Below are 14384 nucleotides of genomic sequence, written 5' to 3'. Positions count from 1 at the left end.
CTTCCAAACCAAGTAGAATTCGGTTTGGGGGGGAGACCTTCCCCCTTAGGTTCGGCCGACCCATTGGGAGTCCTTGGACCCCAAGGCAAGGCTTCCCCCTCCTCCTCCTATATATAGTGGGGTTTTAGGGCTGATTTGAGACAACTTTTGCCACGGCAGCCCGACCACATATCTCCACGGTTTTACCTCTAGATCGCGTTTCTGCGGAGCTCGGGCGGAGCCCTGCTGAGACGAGATCATCACCAACCTCCGGAGCGCCGTCACGCTGCCGGAGAACTCATCTACCTCTCCGTCTCTCTTGCTGGATCAAGAAGGCCGAGATCATCGTCGAGCTGTACGTGTGCTGAACGCGGAGGTGCCGTCCGTTTGGCACTAGATCGTGGGACTGTTCGCGGGATAGCTCGCAGGGCGGATCGAGGGACGTGAGGACGTTCCACTACATCAACCGCGTTCACTAACGTTTCTGCTGTACGGTCTACAAGGGTACGTAAATCACACATCCCCTCTCGTAGATGGACATCACCATGATAGGTCTTCGTGCGCGTAGGAAATTTTTTGTTTCCCATGCGACGTTCCCCAACAGTGGCATCATGAGCTAGGTTCATGCGTGGATGTAATCTCGAGTAAAACACAAAAGTTTTTTGTGGGCGGTGATGTGCGTTTTGCTGCCCTCCTTAGTCTTTTCTTGATTCCGCAGTATTGTTGGATCGAAGCGGCTCGGACCGACATTACTCGTACGCTTACGAGAGACTGGTTTCATCGCTACGAGTAACTCCGTTGCTCAAAGATGACTGGCGGGTGTCAGTTTCTCCAACTTTAGTTGAATCGGAATTGACCGAGGAGGTCCTTGGATGAGGTTAAATAGCAACTCATATATCTCCGTTGTGGTGTTTGCGTAAGTAAGATGCGATCCTACTAGATACCCATGGTCACCACGTAAAACATGCAACAACAAAATTAGAGGACGTCTAACTTGTTTTTGCAGGGTATGCTTGTGATGTGATATGGCCAACGATGTGATGTGATATATTGGATGTATGAGATGATCATGTTGTAATAGTTAATATCGACTTGCACGTCGATGGTACGGCAACCGGCAGGAGCCATAGGGTTGTCTTTAAACTAACGTTTGTGCTTGCAGATGCGTTTACTATTTTGCTAGGATGTAGCTTTAGTAGTAATAGCATGAGTAGCACGACAACCCCGATGGCGACACGTTGATGGAGATCATGATGATGGAGATCATGGTGTGACGCCGGTGACAAGAAGATCGTGCCGGTGCTTTGGTGATGGAGATCAAGAAGCACGTGATGATGACCATATCATGTCACTTATGAATTGCATGTGATGTTAATCCTTTTATGCACCTTATCTTGCTTAGAACGACGGTAGCATTATGAGGTGATCTCTCACTAAAATTTCAAGACGAAATTGTGTTCTCCCCGACTGTGCACCGTTGCGACAGTTCTTCGTTTCGAGACACCACGTGATGATCGGGTGTGATAGACTCAACGTTCACATACAACGGGTGCAAAACAGTTGCACACGCGGAACACTCGGGTTAAGCTTGACGAGCCTAGCATGTGCAGACATGGCCTCGGAACACATGAGACCGAAAGGTCGAGCATGAATCGTATAGTTGATATGATTAGCATAGAGATGCTTACCACTAAGACTATTCTCGACTCACGTGATGATCGGACTTGAGATAGTGGATTTGGATCATGTACCACTCAAATGACTAGAGAGATGTATTTTTTGAGTGGGAGTTCTTAAGTAATATGATTAATTGAACTAATTATCATGAACATAGTCTAATGGTCTTTGCAAATTACGATGTAGCTTGCGCTATAGCTATACTGTTTTTATATGTTCCTAGAGAAAATTTAGTTGAAAGTTGATAGTAGCAAACTTTGCAGGCTAAGTCTGTAAAACCGAGGATTGTCCTCATTGCTGCGCAGAAGGCTTATGTCCTTAATGCACCACTCGGTGTGCTGCACCTCGAGCGTCGTCTGTGGATGCTGTGAACATCCGACATACATGTTTCTGATGACTACACGATAGTTCAGTGCAAAATACTTAATGGCTTAGAAGCAAGGCGCCGAAAACGTTTTAAAACGTCACGGAACATAAGTGATGTTCTAAAGAGATGAAATTGTGATTTCATGCTTGTGCCCTTGTTAAGAGGTACGAGACCTCCAACAAGATTCTTTGTCCACAAAGTAAAGGAGAAAAGCTCAATCGTTGAGCATGTGCTCAGATTGTCTGAGTACGACAATCACTTGAATCAAGTGGGAGTTAATCTTCCAGATGAGATAGTGATGGTTCTCCAAAGTCACTGCCACCAAGCTGTGAGAGCTTCGTGATGAACTATAACATATCAAGGATAGATACAATGATCCTTGAGCGATTCACTATGTTTGACACTGCGAAAGTAGAAATCAAGAAGGAGCATCAATAGTTGATGGTTAGTAAAACCACTAAGTTTCAAGAAAGGAGAGGGCTAGAAGGGATACTTCGTGAAACGGCAAAACAGTTGCTGCGCTAATGAAGAGACCCAAGATTAAACCCAAACCCGAGACTAAGTGCTTATGTAATGAGGGGAACAGTCACTGAGGCGGAGCAACCCTAGATACTTGGTAGATAAGAAGGCTGGCAAAAAGTCGAAAGAAGTATATTTGATATACATGATGTTGATGTGTACTTTACTAGTACTCCTAGTAGCATGAGGGTATTGGATACCGGTTCGGTTGCTGAGTGATTAGTAACACGAAATGAAAGCTACGACATAAACGGAGACTAGCTAAAGGCGAGGTGACGATGCGTGTTGGAAGTATTTCCAAGGTTGATATGATCAAACGTCGCACGCTCCCTCTACCATCGGGATTGGTGTTAAACCTAAATAATTGTTATTTGGTGCTTGTGTTAAGCATGAACATGATTGGATCGTGTTTATTGCAATACGATTATTCATTTAAAGAGAATAATGGTTACTCTATTTGCTTGAATAATCACCTTCAATGGTTTATTGAATCTCGACCGTAGTGTTACACATGTTCATGATATTGGTGCCAAAAGATACGAGGTAATGATGATAGTACCACTTACTTGTGGCACTGCCGCTTGAGTCATGTTAGTATAAATTGCATGAAGAGACTCCATGTTGATGGATCTTTATATTCACCTGATTTCGAATCACTAGTGACATGCTAATCATACCACATGAGCAAGGCCTTGTTTTCATTGAGATGAAATAAGATAGTAACTTGTTGGAAGTGATACATTTTTTATGTATGCAGTCCAATGGGTGCTGAGGCACGCAGTGGATATCATTATGTTCTTACTTCAATGATGATTTGAGTAGATACTAGAGTATTTACTTAATCACAAGTCTGAAATATTGAAAAGTTCAATTCTGTTTCGGAGTGAAGTTCGTCGAAACAAGAGGATAAACTGTCTACGATATGATCATGGAAATGAATATCTGAGTTACGAGTTTTGGTACACAGTTATGACAATGTGGAAATTGTTTCGCAGTTCATGCCACCTAGAACATCATAGTGTGATGATGTGTCTGAACATCGTAGCCACACACTATTTAGTATAGTGCATGCTATGATGTCTCTTATCGAATTACCACTATCGTTTATAGGTTATGCATTAGAGACAACCGCATTCACTTTAAATAGGGCACCGCGTATTTCCGTTGAGATGACACAGTATAGACTGAGGTTTAGAGAAATCTAAACTGTCGTTTCTTGAAAGTTTGGGGCTTCGACACTTATGTGAAAAAGTTTCAGTCTGATAAGCTCGAACCCAAAGCGGATAAATGCATCTTCATAGGATATCCAAAACAGTTGGGTACATCTCCTATCTCAGATCTGAAAGCAAAGTGTTTGTTTCTAGAAACGGATCCTTTCTCGAGGAAAGGTTTCTCTCGAAATAATTGAGTGGGAGGGTAGTAGAACTTGATGAGGTTATTGAACCATCACTTCAACCAGTGTGTAGCAGGGCGCAGGAAGTTGTTCCTGTGGCGCCTACACCAATTGAAGTGGAAGCTGATGATGGTGATCATCAAGCATCGGATCAAGTTACTACAAGCCTCGTAGGTTGACAAGGTCGCGTACTACTACAGAGTGGTACGGTAACCCTGTCTTGGAGGTCATGTTGTTGAGCAACAGTGAACCTACGAGTTATGGAGAAAGCGATGGTGGGCCCAGATTCCGACAAATGGCTGGAAGCCATGAAATCCGAGAGAGGATCCATGTATGAAAACAAAGTGTAGACTTTGGAAGAACTACTTGATGGTCATAGGACTATTGAGTAAAAATGGATCTTTAAAAGAAGACAGACGATGATGGTGATAAGTCACTATTAAGAAAAGCTTGACTTGTCGCAAAGATGTTTTCGACAAGATCAAACAGTTGACTATGATGAGACTTTCTCACTCGTAGCGATGCTAAAGGTCTGTTAGAATTATGTTAGTTGTTGATGCATTATTTATGAAATATTGCACGTAGGATGTCAAAACATTGTTTCCTTGACGGTTTCCTTGAGCAAACATTGTATGTGATACAACCAGGAGGTTTTGTCGATCCTAAAGATACTAGCAAGTATGCAAGCTCCAGTGATCCTTCAATGGACTGGTGCAAGCATCTCGGAGTTGGAATATACACTTTGATGAGATGATCAAAGATTTTGGGTTTGTACAAGGTTTATGAGAAACTTGTATTTCCAAAGAAGTGAGTGGGAGCGCTATAGAATTTCTGAAAAGTATATGTGGTTGACATATTGTGGATCAGAAGTAATGTAGAATTTCTGTAAAGCATATAAGGTTGTTTGAAAGGAGTTTTCAAAGGAATACCTGGATTGCGCTACTTGAACGTGGAGCATCAAAGATCTATGGAGATAGATCAAAAGCGCTTAATGAAAGTTTCAATAAGATGCATGCCTTGACAAGTTTTTGAAGGAGTTCAAAATAGATCAGCAAAGAAGGAGTTCTTGGTTGCGTTGTAAGGTGTAAATTTGAGTAAGACTCAAAACCCGACCACGGCAGAATAAAGAGAATAGACGAAGGTCGTCTTCTATGCCTTAGCCGTAGAATCTAAAGTATGCCATGTTGTGTACCGCACCTGATGTGTGCCTTGACTCAAGGTCTGTTGAGAGGTACAGAGAGTGATCCATGATTGAATCACTAGCGGCGGTCAAAATTTTTCCTTAGTAACTAATGGACTAAGGAATTTTTCTCGATTATGGAGGTGGTTAAAGAGTTCGTCGTAAAGGGTTACGTCGATGCAAGCTTTGACACTAATCCGAATAACTATGAGTAGTGAAACAGATTCGTATAGTAGAGTAGATATTTGGAGCATTTCCAAATAGCACGTAGTAGCAGCATCTATAAGATGACATAAAGATTTGTAAAGAACGCACGGATCTGAAAGTTTCATAACCGTTGACTAAAACCTCTCTCACGAGCAAGACGTGATCAGACCCCAGAACTATATGGGTGTTGGATTCGTTGAAATCACATGGTGATGTGAACTAGATTATTGACTCTAGTGCAAGTGGGAGACTGTTGGAAATATGCCCTAGAGGCAATAATAAATTAGTTATTATTATATTTCTTAGTTCATGATAATCGTTTATTATCCATGCTGTAATTGTATTGATTGGAAACACAATACTTGTGTGGATACATAGACAAAACACTGTCCCTAGTAAGCCTCTAGTTGACTAGCTCGTTGATCAAAGATGGTCAAGGTTTCCTGGCCATAGGCAAGTGTTGTCACTTGATAACAGGATCACATCATTAGGAGAATCATGTGATGGACTAGACCCAAACTAATAGATGTAGCATGTTGATCGTGTCATTTTGTTGCTACTGTTTTCTGCGTGTCAAGTATTTGTTCCTATGACCATGAGATCATATAACTCACGGACACCGGAGGAATGCTTTGTGTGTATCAAACGTCGCAACGTAACTGGGTGACTATAAATATGCTCTACAGGTATCTCCGAAGGTGTTCGTTGAGTTAGTATGGATCGAGACTGGGATTTGTCACTCCGTGTGACGGAGAGGTATCTCGGGGCCCACTCGGTAATACAACATCACACACAAGCCTTGCAAGCAATGTGACTTAGTGTAAGTTGCGGGATCTTGTATTACGGAACGAGTAAAGAGACTTGCCGGTAAACGAGATTGAAATAGGTATGCGGATACTGACGATCGAATCTCGGGCAAGTAACATACCGAAGGACAAAGGGAATGACATACGGGATTATCTGAATCCTTGGCACTGAGCTTCAAACGATAAGATCTTCGTAGAATATGTGGGATCCAATATGAGCATCCAGGTCCCGCTATTGGATATTGGCCGAGGAGTCTCTCGGGTCATGTCTACATAGTTCTCGAACCCGCAGGGTCTGCACACTTAAGGTTCGACGTTGTTTTATGCATATTTGAGTTATATGGTTGGTTACCGAATGTTGTTCGGAGTCCCGAATGAGATCACGGACGTCACGAGGGTTTCCGGAATGGTCCGGAAACGAAGATTGATATATAGGATGACCTCATTTGATTACCGGAAGGTTTTCGGAGTTACTGGGAATGTACCGGGAATGATGAATGGGTTCCGGGAGTTCACCGGGGGGGCAACCCACCCCGAGGAAGCCCATAGGCATTGAGGGTGGCGCACCAGCCCTTAGTGGGCTGGTGGGACATCCCAAAAGAGCCCTATGCGCATTGGAAGAAAAATCAAAGAGAAAAGGAAAAAAAAGAAGGAGGTGGGAAAGGGAAGAAGGACTCCACCTTCCAAACCAAGTAGAATTCGGTTTGGGGGGGGAGACCTTCCCCCTTAGGTTCGGCCGACCCCTTGGGAGTCCTTGGACCCCAAGGCAAGGCTTCCCCCTCCTCCTCCTATATATAGTGGGGTTTTAGGGCTGATTTGAGACAACTTTTGCCACGGCAGCCCGACCACATATCTCCACGGTTTTACCTCTAGATCGCGTTTCTGTGGAGCTCGGGCGGAGCCCTGCTGAGACGAGATCATCACCAACCTCCGGAGCGCCGTCACGCTGCCGGAGAACTCATCTACCTCTCCGCCTCTCTTGCTGGATCAAGAAGGCCGAGATCATCGTCGAGCTGTACGTGTGCTGAACGCGGAGGTGCCGTCCGTTCGGCACTAGATCGTGGGACTGTTCGCGGGATAGTTCGCGGGGCGGATCGAGGGACGTGAGGATGTTCCACTACATCAACCGCGTTCACTAACGCTTCTGCTGTACGGTCTACAAGGGTACGTAAATCACACATCCCCTCTCGTAGATGGACATCACCATGATAGGTCTTCGTGCGCGTAGGAATTTTTTTGTTTCCCATGCGACGTTCCCCAACAAGTTTATGTCAAACAACCTCCCGGCTTTGTGAACCCTAAGAAACCTAATCATGTTTACAAACTTCATAAAGCTTTATATGGTCTTAAACAAGCCCCTAGAGCTTGTGTATAATCCTAACGAAGTTTCTCATTAAAAAAGGTTTTGAGATTGGTAAAATTGACGCAACCTTATTCACTAAAAGAGTTAATGGTGAGCTATTTGTGTGTGAAATATATGTGGATGATATTATCTTTTGTTCTACTAACCCACATTTTAGTGACAAATTTGGAAGGTTGATGTCCGAGAAGTATGAGATGTCTATGATGTGTGAGATGAAATTGTTCCTTTGTTTGCAAATCAAACAATCGAGATAAGGTACATTTATCTCTCAAACCAACTACACCAAGGACGTAATCAAGAAGTTCAACATGAAAGAGTGCAAAGGTATGAGAACCCCATGCCTACTAGTGGTGATATTGACCTCACTAAGGAGGACAAACTGGTTGACTGGACGGAACCGTGCCGGAAGGGGGAAAACGCAAGCAAAGCTACATGAGTTGGAAAATACCGCGTGTTTTGAGAAATGAGGGGCAAACCAGTCGAGTGTGACCCAACTAGGGGTATATAATCAATTATCCTATTTCAGTTGGTCTCTGTGCCTTGGCGCAACATATCACCTTATCACAAACCATCCGGGTCAATAGAGCCTTCCTGTCAAGGGGATGCAGTAGAGACATGTCACGACACGGACCAACAACCCGCCTAACAGAACACAAGAAAAATAAGTCCAACATTTACACCACGTTTCTATCAATGAATGCTAGTATGAACATAATTATTTGCAAATATTTGAAGGCAAAAACCTTGCCACGGTTTGCTTAACTTCCGAATTTTAGTTAGTATTTGCGCCAATTGGCGCAACAGATCATCTAGTTAAAATAATGCATTGGATCTTGCCCATGCGAGAAGTAATGAAATTTGATGAACACATCCCTATGGAAGTGTTTGTCTAATCCCAAACTCATATGAACCCCGATGTCGTCGTTTTCCCACAGGGGGTACCCTGTCACGGCAGATGCCATGGGATGGCTTAAAGAGGTGAGGGCAAGGCTGTCGTGGAGATCCAGGACGGGATAGGGTAATAGCACGCGGTGGTTTACCCAGGTTCGGGGCTCTCCGGATAGATAATACCCCTACTCCTGCATGTTAGAGGGAGGAGAGGGAGTTGAGTGCTTCCTTCCTTAGCCTCATGTATGTGTGAGAGGGAGAGTGAATGGAGTCCCTAAGAGGGCACATAGTGAGCCTCTTATATAGACATGGAATGGGTGGCTTGACATGTAAGCTACACTGGGTAGCTTACATGTCAAGTTGCTCGGGATATAAGCTATAATGGGTAGCTTACATGCCAAGTTGAACGTAGCTTGAGAGCTAGGTTGTGCTTGTCCCCTGGGGCGCTTTATAAACCAACCCCCAGGGGACAAGTTACACTATATATGGAGTTGCATGACGTTGGTCGTCTCAACCGCGCGTGTCCCATGGGACGTCGTAGTTGACTCCGGGCAGCCGGCTGGTCAGAGCAGCCGATCGGGGGTGGGAACCGGAGCAGCTGGCCCAGTCAGGCGGGCACTCCGTCCGAATCGTCATCTTTGGGGTACCCGGGGATCATCCCCCCGACACCCGGGTAGGCAGTAAAATCCTAAAAAGGAAAGAAATATTTTTTTTAAAGAATATGAATGTTTATGTCGACAAACACGCTTGAACGCTCTACTTATGCACAAAGTATTAGAGCATCTCCAGCCGTTCGCCCCCAAGGGCCTGAAATAGCGCCGCTTGGGGCGAACCGGCACTAAATTCGGCATGGGGGGGGGATCGGGTTCCCACCTGACCTCCAAGGTCGCCCCCAGCAGATGCTTTTGGCCCAATTTCACCGAAAATTCGGCCCGATTTTGGCTCACTTTTGACACAAATTCAACAAAAACTATTTTTATGACAAAGTTCATCACTGAAATCAATACAAATCAAATAGTTCAACAAAGCAAGCTCATCATAATTCAAACACAAATTAAAACAAATCGAACTAGGTATTTCCTTTGAGCCTCCATAGGTGCTCCACCAGATCGTCCTGCAGTTGTTGATGCACCTGTGGGTCTCGGATCTCCTGACGCATATTGAGGAAGGCAACCCATGTTGCCAGTACCACGTGATCAACAACTGCAAGAGGACCCTGACTAAAATATGGTTCAGTGTCAAACACTCGCTCTTCCTTCTCGATCTCAATGATCATGTTGTGCAAGATGACACATCAATTCATCACCTCCCACATGTGAGATTTCGACCAGGTCAGAGAAGGCTACCGGACAACAGCTAATCGAGATTGGAGCACACCAAATGCTTGCTCGACATTCTTCCTGCAAGCCTCCTAACACTTAGCAAAGTGTGACTTCTTGCCTCCTGGCACAGGGTTTGAGATATTCTTCACAAATGTCGACCATCTCGGATAGATACCATCCGCTAGATATAGTATCTCTTGTTGTAGTGGCACCCATTGAGCTCGAAGTTCATCGGAGGAGCATGACCTTCAACAAGCTTTGCAAAGACATTCCAACACTGTCGTACGTTGATTTCATTGTGAGTTCCTGGCATGCCAAAGAAGGAGTGTCAAATCCATAGGTCCTACGTGGCCACTGCCTCAAGTACCACATTGCAACCTCCTTTGGTGCCTTTATACATCTAGTGCCAAGAAAATGGACATTTTTTTCCATGCCCAATTCATGCAGTCGATGCTTCCAAGCATCCCAAAAAATCCTCTTTCTGCACTCTGTGCTAGGATCCGAGCAGTGTCTTCAGCATTGGGTGATCGCAAGTATTGTGGCCCAAACACTGCCACCATTGCCTTGCAGAACTTGTACAAACATTCAATGGTGGTGGGCTCAACCATGCGTCCATAGTCTTCATGTATATCACCGGGATCTCCGTACGCAAGCATCCTCATAGCTGTGGTGCACTTCTGGAGTACCGTACCCGTGCAATCCTTTTTGCAAATGAAATAGCTGTCCAACTCCCGGATGGCATTTCGGCCCATCCGATAACGACGTCAAAATACTTTCTCTCCATGCAGAGGAGCGTCGGCAAAGTAGTTGGTGTAGAGCACGCAATAGCCCTCCCGACGCCGAGCCACCTCGCTGCGGCTTGGCAAAGTTCGCGAAGAGGCCGGCCAGCGCGACGAGGATCATGAGGTGTTCTTCATCGACGTGTCGTCCTCGACTTCCTCCTCCATCAAAGCCACGAATGCGTCCTCGTTGTCTGAGTCCATGTCCGTGCCGGCAAATTGCCGAACACCTCGCGGGCATGGTGGGTGGGAAGCCGTCGGTGAATGGTCTGAAAAGCTCGCCCAAGAGAGTGGGATGGATGCTGCCATGAAACCGGCGAGGAAATGACCTTTTCTACCAGCGGGGTAGCGGCTGTGGGCAGGTGGGCAGCACCGGGATTGGCATGACGGCGAGGCTTCCTGTGGCGCGGGAGGGCGAATCTGGCGGAGGAAAGGCGTTTCTCGCCTGACAATGGCGTCCCACACGCCACTTTTCCTTCCGCCGGACCACCCAACTGCCCCCCCAACGCGCTAGGTTTGGCCTGGGATCGTCGACCCATAAAATGGGCCCAACCGGCCAAAAACGATGCCCTGGGGGCGCGACTAGGAGGATTTTTTACCGCCAATGTCTAAAAAGGGGCCTGGGGGCAGGGACGGAGCCAGCATGCAAGCATAGGAGGGGCAAGTTTGTTCATGGAGGGGGCAAGGTTCATATGAATTGAATTTTTTTACCACAACAACCATTATCATTGTAGAAAAATTAATTTGTTAGGGGGGTTCTAGCCCCCCCCCCTCCCCCCTAGAATCGTCCCTGTCTGGGGGAGGGGGGGGGGCTGTTGGGGGCGCGAGTGGAGATACCCTTATGAAGAAATAATATTCATGGTGAGAAAAATCAGTCTCCAATTTTTTTTACAAAATGACCATTTAAGAGCATCATTTTCTTTCTAGAGCAGAAACAAGTTCAATTCACTTTCACAAAAATTTACACATAGCTACAACATGCAACCATGTTTGTTCCAAACAAATTTGAAATATTTAATATTTCTTTAAATGTTATTGTTCACACTGATGCATGTGAAGTCAGAGAGAAATAATCTACGTCCACATCCCTATCTTCAAATTGTGCAACGAGCCAAAGCAAAAGCAAAAGAAAACAGTTGCTGTCAAACAAAAAAAAAAAGCAAACCTAAACTGTGAACTTTATTATTTACACCGGTGCATGCGTACTCAAAGAGAAATAATCCGAAAGTCTGGAAAAAAGGCAAACCCAAACTGTGAAAAAATGAAAAATAAAACGAAAAAAATTGGGGCATTCCGAGAATTGAACTCGGGACCTCTCGCACCCTAAGCGAGAATCATACCACTAGACCAAATGCCCTTCTTGCTACACTCTTCCTAACAGCTTATTCATACCAAGAACTGGGATCATCGCTGCCACGCGGACCCGGTTCCTGCCCCGTCGACTTCAATCCCTACTCCATTCCCCTCTCCTCACGTCGCGCCGCCGCCGCCGCCGCCGCCTCGTCCTACTTCGTCCACCGCATGTTCGTACTGCTGCAGTAGTTGAGGGACGACGTCGTGTTTGCACGGTCTTTCAAATCGCTGGATCTCGCGGGTGCGGAGCCCTTTTTCGCCATTCAAGGAAGTTTCTTTCGACGGAAACATGCGGTTCAGGGCGACGGTGATGAGCGGCTGCTGCTGCCGTGCGATGCGCCGCGGGCTTCTTTTTGCAGGCAAACCGCCGCGCCTAATTCTGGCAAACGTGGGGAGCAGAGCAGCATTTCCTGCAGTGAGGTAGAGCAGGGTGTCTCTTCTCAACTTCGATGAGGATGGAAGATGCTCCTGAATAGCAGCGCTCTCTGATGATGCGGTTGACATCCAACTCTTCATGACAGTCGCAGAAGCTCATCGATTATTTATTTCGTTCTGAGAAGAACCTCATCATTATTGGGTATTTCGGAGATGAAGGCCATTAAGTATTGTTTGTCAGTATACCTTGTGCACGACCGACTAGATGATGCCTGCGCCTTTTCTCCCTGTTATGGCCTGCCAAGCAGAATTACCGCACTCATGACGGTAACCTATCTTTGTTCGGCCTGATTTCAACTGCATATGGTGGATTCAAGTATGTGGTCTAGTTTTTCACTAATTGATTCCATTTCACATGGCCAAGATTGCAGATCATTGTGTGGTGGATCTTGTCACAGGTGGCCACGACATGCCAGTATGCCAGGGCAACTCCAAGAGGTGGACAGTTCATGACCTGAACTAGGTGAGCACATTCCTGGAGGTTGAGTCAACTAGCAGACCTTACTATCTTCTTATTTCTGCCCCCTTGACCTCTATCAAGCAGAAAATGGGACACCCGTGCGGTTTATTCTGCCTGGAACAATCGGAACATGGCATCGAAGCATGCTTGCAGAATTTTGATGCATGGGTCGTGGATCATTCTGTAGATAGCGAGCGGTCCTCCAACAAACGCAAATTCCACAGCTCACATTTCTTTTCTTTTGGTTGCTGCGTATCAGTCGACAATGTAGATTAATTCTGAGTAATGTTAAACACTCGTGCATATGCTTTGCCACCAATTGTAGGGGCATCGCCTGTTTGTAAGCTCACTTATTGATGCCTGTTGCACAAACAAGATGAAACAACATAGACTTGTCTATGACACTAACAGCTACGCCATATAACTGTAGCGCAAAACTTGCTCCATATTGTTTAGATGATCACTGGCTTCGCTTCCATTGGCTTTGTGATTCTCAACTATAAATGGAGTGCGCCTGAAGAGCTGAACGGTATGCAACTTTTCTTCCTTCCTCTTCTCTTCCATCACTCATTCACACCAACCATCACAAATATGTCTTGCCGTCTAAGATCTACAAGTCTGCCTTCTAGGCCTCATTTTAGTGAAATCAAAGCAGAAGAAGAGTTGCACAGCCTAAAAACACGCTTCTGTAGGCAGCCTACTACCCTTGTCACACTGAATGATGGTTTGAGGAAGCTTGCACATGTCTACAACTGTGTTGAGGAGATTGTGCGCTTGCCAAGGAACCAAGTTGACCTCTGCTTGCCCCAGCAAAAGAAAATGGTGGAGAACGAACTGGAACAGTCCCTTGCGCTGCTTGATATCTGCAGTGCTATGCAAGTGAACTTTGCCGAGTTGAAGATGAGTATCCAAGAGCTGCAACTAGCCCTTAAAAGAGGAGATCATGCCACTGCCAATCTCAAAATTGAGTCTTTCTTCCGTTCAGCAACGAGTATGCAAAAGCATTTCAAGAAATACAGCAGCAAAGCTACTCCTGAAGGTCTCAGCCTTGTCAGGCTACTAGCAAAAGCCAGAGAGATAGCTGTCTCCCTACTTGAATCTGCATGATACCTCATGCCCAAGCAGATTGCCACATCCAATTCTAGCAAATGGTCTCTGGTATCCAAAGGTTCCAGAAAATAAAAGTTGTATGCGAGGAGGGTCAGCTACAAGCATTAGAGTGCAGAATTGGAGGCCTTGAGAATAGTGTACGGTTTCGTTCAGGAGATTGATCCAGACTAGGGTCTCTCTCCTGAACATTCTTAGCTCATCCATATGCCTTGCTGCTCTGGCACCCTATGAATGGCATCCACCTTTTAAGGGGTTTGCCAACCTTGTGTAAGTCTATGTAGTGTGTATGCTGAGACCACATGCACATATTACTGGTAGACTAAAAGGAAAAATGCGTTCAGGGGCGAACCCAAGATCGAATTTTAGAGGGGGCAAAGATGTGTTAATTGAGAAAAAAAAATCTTTGCTAAGTGGGCGCAAATCACTATTTAACTTGATATATTACAAAGACACAGAAAATTGAGTAGGGGCAGCTGCCCCCATTGCTTGAATTCTGGATTCGCACCTGAATGTGTTTATCATGTTTATGTTGCCAATGATCCTTTA

The 14384-nt window shown here is 45.4% G+C and overlaps 1 protein-coding gene and 1 non-coding gene across 3 annotated transcripts in view; one reads left to right on the top strand and one right to left on the bottom strand.

Moving 5' to 3' along the window:
- Nucleotides 1-11765: 11765 nt before the first annotated feature.
- On the bottom strand, nt 11766-11837 carry TRNAP-AGG. The gene has a single exon. It is a non-coding gene; the product is annotated as a tRNA-Pro (tRNA).
- A 28-nt stretch (nt 11838-11865) lies between these two features.
- The window catches only part of LOC123448008, a 44005-nt gene continuing 41486 nt past the window's right edge, over nt 11866-14384 (top strand). For both annotated transcript variants that reach the window (XM_045124763.1, XM_045124765.1), the window contains exons 1-2: nt 11866-12535; nt 12640-12731. The gene's annotated coding sequence lies outside the window, so the exon portion shown is untranslated. The remainder of the gene's footprint in view (nt 12536-12639; nt 12732-14384) is intronic.

The sequence above is a fragment of the Hordeum vulgare genome, chromosome 4H (genome assembly GCF_904849725.1).
Source record: "Hordeum vulgare subsp. vulgare chromosome 4H, MorexV3_pseudomolecules_assembly, whole genome shotgun sequence".
NCBI classification, from domain to species: Eukaryota; Viridiplantae; Streptophyta; class Magnoliopsida; order Poales; family Poaceae; genus Hordeum; species Hordeum vulgare.
The sequence above is the reverse complement of the archived record's forward strand: the minus strand, read 5'-3'. Positions and strand labels throughout refer to the sequence as shown.